This window comes from Oreochromis aureus, linkage group 3 (assembly GCF_013358895.1).
Source record: "Oreochromis aureus strain Israel breed Guangdong linkage group 3, ZZ_aureus, whole genome shotgun sequence".
Classification (NCBI taxonomy): Eukaryota; Metazoa; Chordata; class Actinopteri; order Cichliformes; family Cichlidae; genus Oreochromis; species Oreochromis aureus.
The window spans coordinates 89001738-89015236 of record NC_052944.1 but is presented as its reverse complement, the minus strand read 5'-3'; positions in this window follow the sequence as shown (position 1 = coordinate 89015236).

The window sequence follows — 13499 nt, the reverse complement described above, 5'->3', positions numbered from 1 at the left end:
AAGTTACTTGAAAAAAGTAATCAGTTACTAATTACTGATTACTTCCCCCCAAAAGTAATCCCGTTACTTTACTGATTACTTATTTTCAAAAGTAATTAATTACTTAGTTACTTAGTTACTTTTTAAAAACACGATTTACAACCTGAATAGGTGATAAAGCGATAGATCTTTCAGCCCAATTCTACTTTTTCTGCATAATTCATCATACAAAATGTAATCAAATGAAAAAGTCTCTTTTTAAAACTTTAAATCTTTTAACTTTATGCATCAAGCAAAAACTTAATTATATGCAACATTCTCTGACTGGAAGAAATTTGTTTAACATTTAAACCTATTTTCTGCACATTCCAGCACATAAAATAAAATATTTTTTTGTGTTTACACTCACTCTTTCAAATAGATGAAAGTAAAACACAGCAGAAAATAAATAAAATCAAAGACTCAGCGGTCCTGTTGCTCTATTTTCACCTGTAAAGCAGGAGTGGGGTAGGCGGAGGTTTACCCTGGTGCAGGTGTGCTTGGCGGTCAGTGGAAGAATCATGAGTTTCTCTGTGAGTTTCACATTACGTCAGTAGCGCACTCGGTGCTTGCTTGGAAGTTTAGGTTTCTTCCCACGCACAATGGACACTAATGTTTTTGTCACTTTTTATGGAATCAAACTCAAAATAAGGTCAGTACTTCCACGCTTTAAACGCTGCACGCTCATACTCCCGCACTCGCTATATTATCCATTGTTGATCTGCAGACAGCTGTTGTCACGAACGTCGCACTCGTTTACGTCACTGTCATGAGACATTCTCGAAAAAATCACGGTTTTAGTAACACAGTAACGCAGCGTTCCTTCGGGAAAGTAACGGTAATCTAATTACCGTTTTTGCAATGGTAATCCCTTACATTACTCGTTACTTGAAAAAAGTAATCAGATTACAGTAACGCGTTACAAGTAACGCGTTACTGCCCATCTCTGGTGAAGACACATACAGTGGCACTCGCTCACTCTCTCTCACACACCACAAGAAAATTGTTGATTTGTGTATCAGTGTTTTGCCATATTTTTCTGCTGCAGGTACTGGGGTTTTTTGTTGTTGTTGTTGTTGTTTTTTTATTTCTTTGTGCGTTTCTTCTAATAGATGCAACAGTTTGTGATACAATTTTTATTTTTTCCCCTGCCCCTCAGCTTAGACATCCTACACATATACTGTAATAACTAAAATAACAGTAATAGAAAGACAAAAAAGAAATGCAAAATGTGTTTGTACTGGATCTTAATTCTTATTGCAAAAGCTGGCATACAAGAAAGGTTTAATTTTGCCTCATTGCATAAAAATTTAGATATACATTCAGAGCATTGTATCTGTGAAGGTTCTCAGTCATCCAGGTCATTGTAGTCTAACGAGCTTGGAAAGAAAAGACTACTTTAAGTTGTTTGAAGACATTTCACCTCTCAGGGTCAAATGGTGGAGAGTCCCAGATTTTTCACAATGAGTTCACCCGAAACCTTGGCTGATTGTGACCTACACCGTTTTCACAGCTTGGGTCATGTGATGAGGTAGAGGATCATTAAGGGGTCCTTTCTTGGTTGGATACTCCCACAGGGCATACATTATGGGACTGTCCACCATTTGATCCTCGAATTGAAGAAGCTTCTCAGATTTATTATTTATTTATTTTTCTTCTTAAATTTATGCACCTGCCTGATTTTGTTTAAACAATTATTGCAGACTTTCTGTAAATCCAGTAAACTTCATTTCACTTCTCAAATATCACTGTGTGTGTCTCCTATGATATATTTAACTGACGTTTTTTATTGTAACAACCAATGATTTATACAGGAAAATAATGACTATTAACAAGGTTGCCTAAACTTTTCCATCCCACTGTATGTCTACACCTGTAATGTTTCATACTGATTATTCTTCACATACAATTACAAAAAGAATAATTTTTTTTCCTGTAATTCCTTTTATATGAATGAGGACAACTGAACAGTGAATAATTAAAACTGACATTTATTTATAAGGTAAGATTGGGAACATATCATGAAATCACTTGTTAAAATTACTTACACAGCAGTATGTCACCTTCTCTCTAAAAAATACTCAAAAGTTACTGAAAAATACTAACTTACAATACAAATAGGGTAATTTGTTTGTTCATATCTATATAACCTCAAATTAAATATTTACAATACCCTTTTCTTCCAAATGATAAAAAAATAATTAATAATTAATTAAATTAACAACAATAAATTATTCTAATTGGTTTTCTGTTCAAGCCTAATGTGTTACAAAGGGTTCAAAGTGGATCCACCAAACACTTTTATTATGTATCAACAAATTTGAAATTTAATCTTACTACCAGATATTAAATTACATAAAATTATTGTTGTCCACTACATATGCCTGTTATATTTATATATTTATATATATGAAGTATAAATGTATATAAAAATAATATATCTATCTATCTATCTCACATATATATATATATATATGAAGGGTTCGAAAATGGTCAGCCAAACACTTGACTTTAATCTTGCTACCAGATAAAGTTTCATTAAATTCTTGTTATATAGCCTGCTATATATATTTCAAATCATTTAATGTGACAGGAGTTCCATTCGTTTACATTAACCAGTTATAATTTATTAGTCTGAGGTTTGTATTCACTCTCGAAGTTAAAACTCAAGCTGATTTCTAACCATGTGCTGAGTTTTCACTTTCTAAATCATTCTTCAATACATTCAAATCCTAACTTTCTTTTCGACTGCGCGTATTATTGCATTTTGTCAGTGAGGGAACAAGTACGTAGAAGTGCATCAATAATTCACTGACAGGAAACAACATTAGAAATGTCATCATCCTCAACTCATCTACTCTACTGACACTGACACCGTCAATGGCAACACCTTCACTTCTTCACGAGTGCGAATATATGGAAACATCTTCTCAGTAAAAGTGTTTCTGAAGGTGTGTATGTGTGTGTTAGTATCAGGATCAGAGAACGACAGCTTTCCTCTGTTCCAGTTCAGATTCACTCTGATCCTCTGGAGCTTCTTCTCTACTGAGAGAGCAGTGGGTGGAGCTGATGGTGACAATGCTAAGTATTTACCTTCAAATAACTCTATTCTCCATAATCCAGACCATAACTCTCCCTTCCTCTGCACAGACTCTGCTAAGACACCCAGGTCCCAATATGTACTGTCTCCAACCTCAACATCCCAGCTGTGAGTTCCTGAGTTAAAGCCCTCAGAGCCCAGGACAGAGTAGAACCAATTAGTTCTCTCTGGATTATCAGGAAGCTGCTGCCTCTCTCCACCATATCTTGCACTGGTCAGATCTTCAGACAGGATGAGGTTTGGATGAGCAGTGTTTGGGTCCAGAATGACAGGAGTGTAGGAGACCATGTACTTCATGTTCTTCCAGATGTTGAAGGTCAGGTTGCCCAGGTGTTTGGCCTGGTCTATCAGAGCTCCTGAGGGCAGCTGTGGATCATCCAGCAGGGGGCAGCGCTGGACTCTTTCCACTGCAGCCTTGTAGTTGTGCAGGAATGAGACGTCTTCAGCTCTCAGCTCCTCCTCTGTGGCTCTGACTGTGTCTGAAAGAGGTGCTATCTCTCTGCTCAGAGCCTCCATCTTCTCCTTCATCATCCCACTCTTCTGCTCCTCTTCCTCCCTCAGTGCAGCCAGCCTGGCCTCCTCTTCCTCTGCTAGAAACTGGTGAAGCTTCTTAAACTGCTCCTTAATCTGCCTCTCTGTGTGTCGGGCCTGGACCTTAATGTGTTCTGCTGTTTGATCAAACTTCACTTGAACTTCTTCACAAACCTTTAACTTCTTCTTTAAGGGCTCCAGAGTTTCCTGAAGTTCCTTCTTGTGTTGTTGTGCAGCTTCATCGATGGGTCTGAATCTGTGATTGGTGTGTTTTTCTGAGACACAGCAGACGAGACACGCTGGCTGCTGATGGTCCAGACAGAAGAGTTTGAGTTTCTCAGAGTGCAGACTGCAGCGAGTCCCTGAAGCTCTCTGATCTCTCTCCTGTAAGAACAAGGAACACATAGTAATATGAGTACATCATTTTTTCCACTTATTTTCTTTTTTCGCTGAATTGCTTTATTTATATACACTGTAGGGTGTACCTTACACTACAATGTAGACCCTACAACACAACAGTAGAAAAAAAATACCCAACAGTCATATGACCACATATGAGCAAATGCTTTGGCAACGGTGGGAAGGGAAAACTCCCTTTTAACAGGAAGTAAGCTCCAGCAAAAAGAGGCTCAGGGAAGGGCGGCCATCTTGGGGTGAAGGGAGAAAGACAGGATAAAAGGCAACTGTGAAAGAGCGCCAGAGATTAATAAGAACAAATTATTCAGTGCAGAGAAATGTATAAAATGTATGTTTGGCGCCCTGGGCGAACACTCCCTCCCACCCCCACCCCACCCCCACCCCCCCACACACACACAGACAAAACATATTAAGGACTGTACATTAACATAAAACTGTTGTACACACACACACACACATATGAAGAGAGAGAGAGTATGCATAGTATGCAAACGGTTACCAAACAGCCATCATAATTCATCATACAATGAGAACAGGACAAATCAACAATTCACTAATTAATATTAAATTCTGCAACATAATGTATTGTTTGGAGTTTAGTCTGTTACTGTTACTATTTTTACCATTTCTTCTTGGATCAACTGTAACCCACATAATTTCCTTAGGGATTAATAAAGTATTCTGATTCTGATTGTTTCAGGATGACCTGCCATTATCCAATGACACATCTGCTTACCTGTATCTTTTGCTCGTTTCTCCTCCTCTTCTTTTCTCTTTTTTCTAAACTGAGAACCTGATGGCTTTGAACTTTTCTTGTCCATCTTGGTTTTAATTGTGCACTCCAGTATGAACACCCATCCCTCAACCCGAGGATCACCACAACATAACCTAATACACCTACACCTTAGTTCACAGATTCACATTGTCTAGGGTGCATTTTTGAGATTTCACACAACCCAGGATTCAAATCATGAATACATAATGGGCTTGGATTTACAACATTATGAATGAAATGTGCTCTATTTGGAAGCAGCAGGTCTCCCTCCCCTTTCGACGGGTTATGTGTGAGACTTTAAATCATCAAACTGTAAATTATAAATTTTAAATTGTTATTGATCCCTTTACCCCGAGTCCTAAAGTGTATATTTATTGTCTTATGTGGAGGTAAACACAGACGACACGAGAGCTCTCGATTAACACTCCTCGTTTATTCCTCATCACCACACAACTAAACACTTTTCCCTCCAAAACATAGCAACAACACTTCCTGAGAACTGGGTGTGAGTGGAGCCCTCCAGTGGTCCACCACACATGCCCCCCCCGAACACCCAGTAGGGTCATCCCCTAGTCCAGAACCCTCACTTTAATCAAACGTCCAGAACGGCTGAACCAGGGAGGTGGAGAGCTGGCTGAGGGGAAACGAGCCTGAGGACCAGACTGGCATGGGCGGCCAGGAAAAGCTGAAGATAGCTCGGGCCCCGCCAGGTGGGGGGTGCTCCCAGAGGAAGAAGCAGGGTTGTCCAGTCCAGTGGAAGGCGGGCGGCCACGGCGGGGGGCCTGAGCCGGCACCAACTGGTCATCCTGCAGCACATGTGCCGGCTTAAGTCTGTCAATAGAAAGAGTCTCCTGACGACCCCCAATGTCCAAAAGGAAATGCTTCCGGCCCGGTTGAATAACCCTAAAGGGGCCGTCATACAGTGGACGCAGCGGAGGCCTATGAGCGTCATGCCTGACGAAAACAAACTGCGAAGAGTCCAACGACCTCGGAACAAAGGTGTCGGGCAGACAATGGTGCACTGGGCCAGGAAGAGAAAACGAGTCTCTCGGGGGACGGAGAGACAGCACAGAGGGAGCGAAGCACGGGGGTGGGCTCTCGGGCAAGAATTCCCCGCGGACCCGGAGGGGCTGACCGAGGACAAGTTCAGCCGGGGAAACCCCGAGGTCTTCTTTAACCGCGCAGCGCAACCCCAGTAAAACCCATGGAAGGCGGTCAACCCAGTTGCCATCTGTGAGAGAAGCACGGAACGCGGCCTTAACGCACATCCCGTTGGCCTGCGGGTGGTACGCAGTGGTTCGGTGGACCTTGACGCCCAGGCCGTCAGCCATGGCAGACCAAAGCTCGGAAACGAACTGGGGGCCCCTGTCTGAGGTGATGTCGGCGGGGGGACCGAAACGCGAAACCCACGTTGACAAAAATGCCCTGGCCACTGCTGCTGCTGTAGTGGACGCCAGAGGCACCGCCTCAGGCCAGCGGGTTGTGCGGTCCACCACAGTCAAAAGGTGCGTGAAACCTTGTGACTGCGGCAGGGGACCAACCAGATCCACATGTACATGATCAAAACGCCTCCCTGGAACGCGGAAGGATTCGAGGGGCGCCTGTGTGTGCCTATGGATCTTAGCACGTTGGCATGGGATGCACGCTGCTGCCCAGTCTTTCACCGATTTACGAAGGCCCGGCCAAACAAACCTAGAGCTGACCAGCTTGACCGAGGCCCGGACGCCCGGATGAGAGAGGGCGTGTACGGAGTCGAAAACGTGACGACGCCACGAAAGTGGAACTACAGGGCGTGGTCGGCCGGTGGAAACGTCACAAAGCAGGCTAGGCCCGCCGTTCCACACGGGTCTGTCCTCCAGTACAAGGTCCGTTTGCTCAGACCGAAGGGCAAGGACGTCCGGGTCCGCCCGTTGGTCAGCGGCCATAGCGTCAAAGTCTATGCCAACATAAACGGGAGAAACCAGCGCGCGGGATAGACAGTCAGCCACGCAGTTGGACTTACCAGCCACGTGCTGAATGTCAGTTGTGAACTCGGAAATGGCTGCCAGCTGGCGCCCGCTCCACGGGTCAGAGACCTTGGACATCGCGAATGTCAAGGGTTTATGATCGACGTACGCGGTGAAACTCCCCAAAAAAACCCGAAAATGCCGGGTCGCGAGGTGCAGGGCCAGCAACTCCCTGTCAAAAACGCTATATTTGCGCTCACTGTCCCTAAGCGTGTGACTGAAAAAGGCAAGCGGTTGCCAGACACCGGAGACCCGCTGCTCCAACACTGCGCCCACCGCCACGTCCGACGCGTCGGTGGTCAACGCAATCTCCGCCGACGGAAACGGGTGGGCCAGCAGGGCAGCGTTTGCCAGCGCGGCCTTGGCCTCAGAAAATGCCTGGATGCGTTCAGGGAGCCAATCAATCGGGTCCTTAGCAGTTTTACCCTTCAAAGCAGCATAGAGAGGCTGCAGCAGGTGCGCAGCTCTGGGGAGAAAGCGGTTGTAGAAATTGACCATCCCCAAGAACTCCTGCAGCGCTTTAACGGACGCGGGACGGAAAAGCGAAACGGCCCGGACCTTGTCCGCAACGGAACCACACCGTCAGCGGAAATGCGGTGGCCCAAGAAATCCAGAACCAGCAAGCCGAACTGGCACTTGGAGGTTGATGATCAGGCCGTGTGCCGCCAAGCGCTGGAAAACCTGATGCAAATGTGACGCGTGCTGACTCTCAGAACAGCTGGCCACCAATATATCGTCAAGGTACCACGAAGGCGAAAGGCAGCTCGCGCAAGACAGAGTCCATCAACCGCTGAAAAGTCTGGGCGGCGCCTTTCAGGCCGAACGGCATGCGCAAAAAATTCAAACAGGCCGAAAGGGGTAATAACGGCAGTTTTGGCACGTCTTCGCGCCGCGACGGAACCTGGTGATACCCCGCACCAAGTCAATTTTGAAAAAATCGAGGTGCCGGCGAGGTGGGCGGAAAAATCCTGTATGTGGGGAATGGGGTAACGGTCATTCTCCGTGACATTATTCAAACGGCGAAAATCCCCACACGGCCGCCACCGACCATCGGACTTGGGCACCATGTGTAGCGGAGAGGCCCAGGCACTATTCGAGCGCTGCACAATGCCGAGGCGCTCCATAGCGGCAAACTCTTCCCGAGCGACGGAGAGTTCGGCGGGGTCGAGGCGCGCGCTGCGGCGAACACCGGGGACCGACCGTCGAATATAATGTTCAACCCCGTGCTTCGTTGCCGTGTTTGAGAAATTAGGAACAGTCAGTGAAGGGAACTCAGAGAGCAAACGCTGAAAAACATTCCCAGAAGTCACCAAATTAGCCCAATTCAGGGGCTCGATGGCGCGAGTGAAACAGGGCACTGAAGAAAAAGACTGGGCGTCGATTAAGCGTCTGTTAGCGACATCGACCAGCAGTCCGTGGGCACAAAGAAAATCAGCGCCCAAAATAGGTACAGAGCTAGCGGCAACAACAAAGGTCCATTGGAAATCCCGACCATGAAAACAAACAGTCACGAACCTTTCCCCGAATGTTGCGATGGGAGAGCCATTAGCCGCAATAAGCTGCGGTCCGCAGCCCGCTGCTAAACTGTCGGCGCCGGACGGGGGAAGGAGGCTCTTCTGGGAGCTGGAGTCGACCAGGAAACGTCTCCCGGAGCGCGAGTCTTCTATGAAGAGCAGTTTTTCTTTGTCGCCAGCGGTCGCGGCCGCTACAGCGCGCTGTCGGGGCCTGTGTCCCAGGGTCGGAAAAGCACAAGGCAGCAAGCAGCGGCGCGCTCTGGGGCCAAAACGCTGATGGTAGAAACAGAGGTCCCGTCCGCGGTGTTGCTGTGCCACGACCTTTGCCGCCAGCGAAGGAGCGGACACGTCGGGGCAGGTCAGCGGGGAAGTAGAAGGCGCCGCCGGCGAGGCTGGAACTAGGTCGTGATCGTAGAAAGCGTGGGTAGCCAAGAGAATACGATCCGCGTCCTCAGCCAGGGAGCGATAATCCTTCGTGCCCAGAAGCGGAGAGTTGGCGAGGCCGGCTCTCACGGCCGCCGGCAGCTGTCGGAGGAAGATGTGGGCGAACAGGAATCCCCCGTCGTCCGGACCGAGAAAGGACAGCATGCGCTCCATCAGTTCGAGAGCCGTACCGCCACCCAGGCCTGAGAGGGAGAGGAGCTTCTCGGCTCACTCTGCGTCGGAGAGGGCATAGCGCTGAAGAAGCAGCTCCTTAAGGGCGGCGTACTTCCCTCGGGCGGGTGGGTCCCGGAGGAGAGTCAACGCACGACGGGTGGCTAGCGGGTCGAGAGAGGCCACCACCTGGTGATATTTCGTGTCGTGCACGAACCACGACGGGGGATCGTGAAGCCAAAGTCCGGCAGCTCGAGCGGCACAGCAAACGCAGCTGCAGCCAGAGGCAGAGGGCTGGCAGCTGCTGATGCATCCAGAGCGGAGTCGGTGCCACCATCGGACTGCAGCATGTTCGAGTCAGGGGTCACCAATGTGGAGGTACACACAGACGACACGAGAGCTCTCGATTAACACTCCTCGTTTATTCCTCATCACCACACAACTAAACACTTTTCCCTCCAAAACATAGCAACAACACTTCCTGAGAACTGGGTGTGAGTGGAGCCCTCCAGTGGTCCACCACACTTACTCTTCTTATATTTATTGTTTGTTTACTTGCACTGCTGTAAATGGAGCCTCGTCGTCTCGTCTCTCTATATACTGGACTGTATGTAGCGGAGATGACAATAAAGTTTACTTTGACTTCAGCAGCGAGCAGGCGCACCGAGGGCTCTCGCGCTCACTTTTAGTTTATAGGAATTATAAGTCTGTATCATTATGCCTGCTGTTTTCGTATTTGTTGGTTTGTTTTTATTTTGTTTTATTTTGCGAGTTGGTTATTAGATGCTGCTCCAGCCAGCCAGAGAATCCCCCGCCGTCCCGCCCTCTCCTCCCTGTGCTGCAAGCAGCAGGCGCACCTCGCAAACGGAGGGCACCCTTACTCCAAGCAAATGGGCGATAGAAAACCAATCAGTGTCTATGTCATTCCCAATATGCGCTGGCTGATGTCGGGGCAGCATGAGTACGAGCAATTTTTATTTTTTTTTGCCGATGCCCGTGATGCCGCCCCCCACCATGATGCCGCCCCGGGCAACCGCCCGTGTCGCCCGTATCTAAAACCGCTACTGCCTATTGCAGCATAGCTAAGGGAGGATTCAGGGTCACCTGATCCAGCCCTAAATACATGCTTTAGCAAACAGTAATCTGCTAACCGTTTTTCCCCACTCGGTGACACACCAGCCGGGGGTCAAAATCTGGTAATTGGCGACTCTGTTCTCAGACATGTGAAGCTAGAGACACCGGCAACCATAGTCAATTGTCTTCCAGGTGCCAGAGCAGGCGACATTGAGGGAAATTTAAAACTGCTAGCATAAACGTAAATTCAGGGAGCAGTTTTTAGCACAAGCTTATTAATCAACCAAAAATTAATATTTAATTTATTTCATTTGAAAGCCAAATGCTCAGCCTTATCCACCTGCAAAACAAAAAAACAAACAAAAAGTCTTATTTGTGATTATCTATCGTTCACTTGGACTACCATCAGCGACCCCCACAACTAGATCTCACCCACAGTGGAAACATGGTGGTGCAAGAGGAGACAGAAGAGGGGTAAGTGCAGAGTAGACTAACGGCTATTCCACACAAATCCGCTATTCCAATCATTGTATTGTCCAACATGTGCTCACTGGACAACAGACTTACTTCGGTCCACTTTGAGGTCACTGAGGAAGTGTTGTGGCTCTTCATCTTTGTGGAAACTTGGCTTAACAATAACATTCACAACAGCACCATTCAACTCAACTGGCTAACATGCTTTTGAGCAGTCTAAGGAGCTTAGAAAGACAAGCGTCAGGACTTCTTTAGGTTGCTTGAAGACGTTTTAGCTCTCATCCGAGAACCTTCTTCAGTTCTAGGGTCGAATGGTGGAGAGTCCCAGATTTAAACCCAGTGGGAGTTTCCCCCCAAGGAGGTTTAGGGTTAGGGTAATGACGTCCTGAACTTCACAAAAGAGATTTTTACGATTTGAGAAAAAATTACTCATAATATATAATCTTCTTCTGGCCTCTGACAATGGACTCATCTTTGTGCTTGTCCTGCTAGACCTCAGTCCAGCGCTCGATACTCTTGAACATAATATTCTATTAGAGTGATTGTTGTAAAGAAGTTTCTCCAGAAGTCCTAAACCGCCACTTATAGAAATAATTACTGCCCCAAAACTAAACCTAAAGCCGGTGCAAATACACCCTATGTTGCAGGCCTGTTTGATGCCCTAGAATGTAGCAATCCAATGAGATCTCCAAACCCTAAGTTCTTCACTCAAAAAGCAAAGAAATAAATGAACTCAGTACCTTGTAAAATGTCCAACTCCCACCAGATTACTCCAGGCAACAGGTTGTCTCCAAATCAAAGTACGCATCAAGCCAAGAACGCAAACTCACCGGATGTGTTCTGGCTTTGCCCATTTTATCGAGCATGCATCGGTGGTGACTTGTGTGGACTTGGTACAGCTAAATAACCCAGAATGTATTTCTTCCAAAACTCAAAAGCGGCAAAGGCTGAGGAGCTCAATTAAAAACTTTTAAATATTACTCTTTCTGGGTAACAAAATGAACGTTTAAGTTATTTTCAGGCGAGAATTTAGCTGTGTAAACAAAAACAGCATGTTAATAAGTAGAGATCAGATTATATTTTAAATATTTGTTCAGTTCTCTTCCAAACCCCAGCAGCTTTCTGTTGGTATTTTTGAGTGTCCACTAAAATTAAAATTAAAAACGTTCTAATTTGTCACCTGTACATGTACACTGCTATTTATTAATGGAGAGATTTTGCTACTGAGGTTAAACATGATATACAAGTCACTTAGATCACTTCTAAATCTTAATGTTTGGTTTATTTCAGTGTTTCATTTGTTCCTGAGTAAACCGGTTTGGCTGAGATTAAAATTAAGCTTCATAACATATTAATCACGGTTAAATTAAGAGGGGACGGCAGTAAAAACTCTTGACCTGTGACATCATCAAGTACGCTGGTGTTCCAACAGGACTCGTGTACTTAAGAATTGAGAAAGGACCAGAGTGACTATCTAGAGTCCGTCTGTCGTTATGCCATCCGGTAATGATCCTCTGCAGCTTTAAGTTCCACAAAATTAGGGAAACGGCAGTCTACATGCCATAGTAGTCCAAGTGAATGGCTGGGTTAGCCTCACTTTAATTCAACCCGGTCTGTAAGTCTGACATCATTAACCATGTCTGGGCACAAACTCTGCTGCAGGTCCCAAAGTCGAATGATCACTGTACCATTACTGAGAGTTGAAAAACTGTTCTTTCAGCTTCAATAAAATGATCAGTGTTGCTGCTCTATCAGGTGTAACAATTAAGTTTAACATCCAGGCATCCATGAAAGAATTTATTAAATTTAACGAAGTTAGAAGTTAGCAGAGAGTTAGCTTGCTAGCTTCCATCCAAATATAATATACCAGGTTGTGACTGAGGGATTTCTGAAACAAATTAATACGTACACCTCTGTTATCATTTCTGACATAAATGAAGACAGGAAGGTAAACAGCAATGACATTTTTAGGGTTTCTGAAGTTTGGCTAGCTGGTATACAATGATGTGCTACGTGACCGCTACCGACACAGTTATGTTAGCATAATATAAACAGTAAAGCTGGAGGATGAACGCTAATGAACGCAATTGCTGAATGCAATCGCTTAATACAATTTCATGGCAGGATGCTGTAAACAGATCAAACTTTAGTCAGGAGAACAACTGAGATAATTCACCCACTTTTTAAGGTTAGTCATAAATATACTGATGCACTGGCTAAGCATTAGTTAAATCGTAAGGTATCATAAACACAACAGTCTTATTAAACGCAGAGTAGTTTGGGCTTGGAAGCAGGATTCATCACGTCATCACTTAAAGACTGAATATTTCCGCCAGCGGCAGGAAACAAAAAGAAGAGTCAATACAGTCTTTACAGAATTTGTAGCTACATGAAAGAACAATGGAAATGTTACATCTGGCGTGGCAGACGTGTGGAGTAGGAGAATAGGATGCAACTTTTCATGCGAGTGAGCTTTATTTTGTAAGATGGACGGAAACAAACAGAAACAGCAAGGCCAGGATAAAGCTTCAACTGGAAAAATCTAACAAAACAAACCTGAAACCAAGAACAGAAATGCAGGGAGACACGGAGAGAAAACACAGAATGACCAGCAACCATGGAACACAGAAACCAAAAGACTAGAAAAAATAAACAATGACAAAATCAAAGTTCAATAATGATACAAAAACTCAAAACACTGGGTCACTGACCCAGGACTATGACAGTGAATACTGAAGACCTCGTGACTTACCTGACAGCAGAGATCCTCCTCTGATCTGGAAGCCATTGAGTCTGTGAGTGAAACTGAAAACAGCAGACAGGAAATACAGTGAGACCTGGCTCCCCTCCCCCCTTTACTACCTTTACTAAAACTTCTTTTGTGTTGTGTTTTAATTTCAAACTCACATTCAGTGTGTGGAGCGTCAGCAGCTTGAAGCAGCAGTGTTGGAGTTTTCCACTTTTCTCTCCTGTAGCTGGACTCACTCAGAGGAAGC